Source organism: Neocloeon triangulifer, unplaced genomic scaffold, assembly GCF_031216515.1.
Source record: "Neocloeon triangulifer isolate White Clay Creek 2 clone unplaced genomic scaffold, ASM3121651v1 ptg000014l, whole genome shotgun sequence".
In the NCBI taxonomy this organism is placed as follows: Eukaryota; Metazoa; Arthropoda; class Insecta; order Ephemeroptera; family Baetidae; genus Neocloeon; species Neocloeon triangulifer.
Window position 1 is genome coordinate 24,862,052 of NW_026775556.1, and position 6,202 is coordinate 24,868,253.

Below are 6,202 nucleotides of genomic sequence, written 5' to 3' on the forward strand. Positions count from 1 at the left end.
TGTAGGCAGGAAATAAGACACGGCTGGACCAGCGCGGCTGCAATCTGCATGCAAAGCGTCTGCCGAAAACTTTCTTCGCCGCGCATTCAAGGTCCAACTTTCACTGCACCTTGGCCAGCGCGGACCAGCAAACAAAATCCGCCGAATTAAGCGCGTTAATAAAAATCGAGCGGACGCCCACGGCGCTCTGCGCGCATTCGTTTTGTAATTCTCGATCTCTTTTCATATTATGCCGATTATTTTTGAATAAAAAGACCGGATCGTTTTCCCATGAGAGCCGCTCAAAATATATAATGGAGGTGAGGAAACTTAATCGGAGACGCAGATTGGCCCGCGGTGCGTCTCGATCCGACTTTGTAACAAATGGAGCCGTGTTTAATCAACACTCGATAAAGTCCCGCCGCAGCCGAGAACCAACACGGTGACTTGCGAATCCTTTTGTGTTTTCTGCTCGGAATAAAAAATGGAGAAAAATCTCACAGCGCCTTTCATCACCGGCTTTGAAATGAATTTCTTTGGAACAGCAGTTCTTTTTTTTTTAATTTTAATTATCGGTGCAAATGCGATGAATTAATCAGTTTGCTTGCTGATTCAAAGTAATGAATTGCCATTTTTCTTAATAATGTTGCAAGCAGTGCAAATAGTTAAATTTTTTAATTATCGAGAAAATGATGAAATGAGTACTCAATAAAATTTAATTTTGTTTTTGACACAAGGGCAATAACAAAACTGCTCTGGTTTGTTGTTGCTATGGAACTGCAGCCACGAGAGAAAAATCAATTAAGTAATAAAAATTTAAAAAATACATCAACAGAAAAAACATGAAATAACTGTAATGCTAAGAATAATACCCTATTCGTCATTATTAAAGTTGTTTACTTAATTCTACTTAAAACAAATCAAGGATTAACTAAATTTTTCTAGACTCACATGGATTTTGTGTTTATGCTAGAAAACAGATAACTTTGACCTGGAACTGGGTCATAACAACAACGCGCTCAAACCATTCATTAACATCTGCTTGGGTTATGGGGTAGATTTTTTTCCAATTTTTTTTTTATATTTTTAAATGTGAGGGAGATGCAAATTTCCCACAAATATACAATATTAAATGAATCTCAAATCTCAACCCCAGATATTTTTGCTTCCTTTGCTTTATGTAGAAGTTCTCAAAATCACAATTCTGCCAAAAAGTCTTGTTGTTGATACTAAAATGTGATATCGACAATTTTCAATGGCCTTAAATTTCTGCTAATTTTGCTGATTCAAAAATTTCAACTTCCAGTTGAATGTCATTTTTAATATTAAGAAATATTATATTCCATTTAAACTGCTATTTTGAATTTAAAAACAAATTCGGATTAATCCTGGATATTTATTTACCATTTGGTCCTTTTCGTTTTTCGTTTAGCTTAGGAGGCTTGCAACTAGGATATTTTAATATTTATGTTGGATAATTAATTGTCTTTCAATGAGTTGAATGCACAAAAATATATAATTTTTAAAATAATGATTTAAATATTTATTTAAAAAACTTAATATATTTGATTGTAATAATTAAAATATAATTACAAAATACTTTTGATAATAAATTCTTAAAATTAAATATTTACAAAGTTATAAATTAATTTAAAATTGACACTTAAAATGAAAATAACAATCTTTATATTAAAAAGAATTCAATTTACTTTTCATGAGTGTCTAAAAATTTTTTTGTCTCAATTTGGAAAAAAAACATTTAATTTATTCCACGTAATTTTCATATAATATTATGAAGTTTCCAATGTTCACACATTTTTAAACAATGTTTCATGTTTCATTACCAGAATCGTCAGAAAAAAATTATTTTGCGGCATACTATTTATCCGAGGCTAATTGCAAGATTATATGCATATCCAAATCACGTCCGCAGCCCAATCTGGAATATCCATCAATCTGCTGACGATGTCTCGTCGGCGCGGTGAGGACAAATTGCCGCAGTTTTTCGTGCTGAAAATGACGTAAAACGCGTGGTTTTCGGTGGGCTCGGCACAATGCAAGGGTAATTGCGACTAAAAAAAAACACACAATCGCGGCGTTTCTTGTCGAAACAACAAGAACAATGGTTAAGTGCTCTGCTCCCTCTGCGGGTAAAAAGTGAAATTTGCGGCTCTCGTCTTGAGGCATGCGATGAGCACGTAATTGCAGCTAATTCAAATGTCAAGGTTTGCGCAAAACTATAGAGTAACTCGACCGGCTGGCGACACACCGCATATTGTCTCTGCTCGCCTGTGACTTTGCAATTTTCGAAAATGCAAAGCAGCGCGCGGTAGGCAGTTTTGACACGAGTCAAGTTTAGCCGGATTGGCACGTCCATTAGAATTATCGGCAAAAAGGTTACGGCACGCGCAAGGACGAAATATTGTGATGCGCGTCAAATATGAGCAATATGAGCAATGCGTCAATTTGATTTACGATTCGTGTAAACCTTGTTTCCTAATTTTCATGTTAAAAACGAAATTCGCTGAAATTGGGAAAAGCAAGTAAGAAATATGACATGATGATGCTAATTTGCTTTACAAGTGTCACATTATTTTAGTGGCTTAAATTGTTTTTGCAATGTTTTATATGCTTAAGGTTGGGCATCATTCTGTTTTAAAGTTTGTTTGTCTCATGTAATCTTGATTATATTGCATTTAATTTTGAAAAATTTGTGCTTTGATTTTTTACACTGCGTGCTTTTTATCTATTTTTCCTGCTTTTTTTCCATGAAGAGTTGGATAATTGTTTTTTTTTGCGCATTTGGGGGATTTTGCTTGTTTTTTCTTCCAAACTACATTAATTGCCTGATCATAGTGATGTATCGCAGTATCACGCCATGAGTTAACCCTCAATAAATATGATAATAAGATATTTTTTATAAGAGATAAAATTTTAATTATAATAAGCAAAGAATTGGAATTTGAAAAAAAAAAAGCAATGGCAAAGCTTATTTTCTGCCCTTCCATGATTGTCTCCTCGAGTGCCAATTTCCTAAATTGAAAATTTTAATTGAAGCATAATCTGACGCAATGCATGCTCAAAAAACTTCTTAAATTTAACAATGAAATGGTGCATTTTTTTCCCCCAATTTTACTTTCATTTCAAAATATAAAAATTATATAAAGAGAGTCCGAGAAACAATTTAAAAAGAAAACAATTTGGAAGAGTGAATTTCATTTTGAACAAGATAGTCAACAAAAAATGGTTTGCCTGAAAATGATTAAAAAATCACTTCATTTCCTGATTCGCAAAACATGCTGGTTCCTCTCTATTAAAATTAATTACCATCATTCAAAACAAGAACAACCTTAAATCTTTGTTCAATTTTCAATGCCAAAAATAACCATAAAATTTTACTTTGGCGGGCACCACAATCAAGTAGAGAAATTGTGCGTGTAGATAAAAAGGAATTAGATTTGGCAATCGGAATGAAAGGTCCCTCAAAGTGATATGGTTGAAATAATGGCATCACTCAAAATGTGTATAATTACGAGTGTAGGCCAGTAGGAACGTCGACGCCTAATTGCAGCGCACGCACGAAATCGCAAACGCGTCTCCGCTAATTTCTGCAGCTCCTTTCAATTTTCGTCACAATGCCATTAGATATTAATTCGCACCTTTTGCGTCCAATTATTGCGCCGCGCGCGTGCACACATGACCGATTTGAATAACAAAAGAGCGTTTTTAGGAGGGTGGGGGGAGGTCGTGGCGATTATCATGAAGCTGTTATCTTTCCCTCTGCCAATTTGGTCATCTCTCGAATGAGGCCCGCTCGTTATCACGCGGAATCACCGCGCCGTGAAGGCGATTAATTAAAAAAAGCACTCACTTTTACTTTCGCGGCCGCGTGTTATTTTCTTCCTCGCAGCTAATTACGCAACATTCACCTAGCGCGTCCGCGTTCGTTTCGCCCGAGGATAAATAAATTTCGGCTTTTTTATCCCACGCTCGTCCACCACCGTTTTGATTCTTTGGTTTTCGGTAAACTTTTTACTCCGATTTTTTGGAGGTTAAAATGCAGATGTGACGTGGGTATTTTTTGCGCGATTTTACAGCTTTGGTCGGTGACGTCGGAACCAAAAGAGCAGCTTCTCAGCGTCTTTTCCTAATTCGTCTTCAACGTGAGTTTGACAGAACCGGCTAATTTTCTAGAGGTCGAACGCGGGTTTTTGATCCCTGACCTAAAAACGCTGATGCTATTTTGACGGCTGGCACTACTTCCTATGGCGAGGGGCGAATTTACACCTCTCGGTCTAACGAGCTCACGTAATTGTGTGTACTTTCAGGAAGGACCATAACACGATTTATGCGGTTGCTGTCAATTGAAATTATCCGCAAAGGGAGGCCAAATTTGTCAACTCGGGGCCAACAAGTCCGGCTTCACAATGTGCGTAAAAAATAACTTCTTCGTTTGGTAATTGAGTGTCGGTGAATAATTATGCAAGAAATGAAAACTATCGTCAGTAACAGGAGAGTGATAAATTTGGCGAGAAGAAGAAGCACAGGTGACTTATTGTTTTTTTTTCACGCTAAGCTGAGAAACGTGAAGTGGCATTGACTAAATTTTAAAGAAAAGTCTAAAAGAGTTTGTGATGCTTGAAAGAGGGAAATAAATAAATGTATGTGGAATTAATTCACAATTTTATGTGTAATGGATGCTTTCATCAAAAAATTTTATCTACCTTCATTTGGTGATAATCTCTTCTTTATTTACAGAAAAAAATGAATTTTTTTATCTAATTATAAATTTATCTTTTCAAAATTTAATTCCTAGAAAAATTTTAACTTTCAGAATTGCTTCCCTTACACGTAAAATTTTAACCCTTTTCCTTGCACAAATAAGCAATGTTTTGTCCTTGCTTTTTTATTGCATCTATACAAAAAAAAACCTTTACGCGCCAAAAGTGATGTTCGCTTCTATGATATGAGGAAAGGGTTTGGACCGGTTGATTAATAGTTATGTCACTGATGGACGCAACAAGGTCTCTCGTGTAACGCGGACGTTATTGTATAATAATCTAGCGGACGCCCGCGAGGGTCCATCGCTGGCCCCCTCATTGCCAATGCGTGGGGCGGAGTATGAGGCGTGTGTGCGAAAATTAATTCGGCGAATCTTGTATTTATAACCTTTGCGTCCTTCCGAGGCACACAAAAGAAAGAGTTGTTTCCTGCTTTAGCTCCGCAGCCGGCCGCGGCCAAATATTTGACCTAAATTCAATGACGCGGCGAGAGATTACGCGTTCGGCAGGTGCTTTATACATACCTGCCCGGCCACAAGCGATTTCTGAAGCCGGCCCGCAGAAATCGAGAGTTGAAAAAGAGAGTCTAGACTGTTGAAATTTTGGCAACGTTGTTTATTATATTTTTTAGCGAAAATTTCGGTCACATTTTCAGTAATGGACTCTCAAAATAAATGAAAATTAAAAAGTTTGTAACAATAATAAAACGTTATTTTGTTTTTGTCTTCAAATTTTTCTTTCCAATAATTTCTTTAAAGGGTTTCCTGAAATTTTTTTAATATTACAAAAAAAATCTCTAATTAATTTTGATTTTTTTTAATGAAATTTCGTGTCAGAGAAGATTTATTTTACTCAGGATAAAACTGCTTTTAACTGAAAAAGAACTTATCATCTCTGCTAGTTCTGGTCACAATCACATTTCATGAGCAAGAAAATTAAAAAAGCCAAAATTTTATTTTGAGAAGTATAAAAATAATAATAAGAAAAAGTATCATTTTTTTAATTTTTGTGTAAAAATAGTAAAATTTGCAACAGCGTCTGTTTCCCCCCACTTCTATGATTTACCTTCAAATTTATTTTTTGTTTTAATTTTAACAAGTATCGAAAGAAAAAAGAACAAGTGCAATCAGGAAGGAAGCATTATTCTGACCCGCACTGTAATTATAATGGTTGGCTTAAGTTTTTTTGCCGATTGCGCTTGGGGGCGCAATCTGACCCCGACGGTCTCGGGTTTGACCGCCAAATCGTCCCATTCATGCTCGTTCGTTTCCCTGATTGCCACAAAGTTAGGCAGACGTTTTGCCTGGGCTGCGAAGGCTCTGCCGCGGTTCAAGGCTGCGTGGCCTGCACCCGGCCGAACGAACACCGCCGACGTACAGTGCAGCGCGAAGCCCCCTTCCCTCGCGCGCGCGCCTTCCAGCACCGAAGCAAGCAGTCGTTGC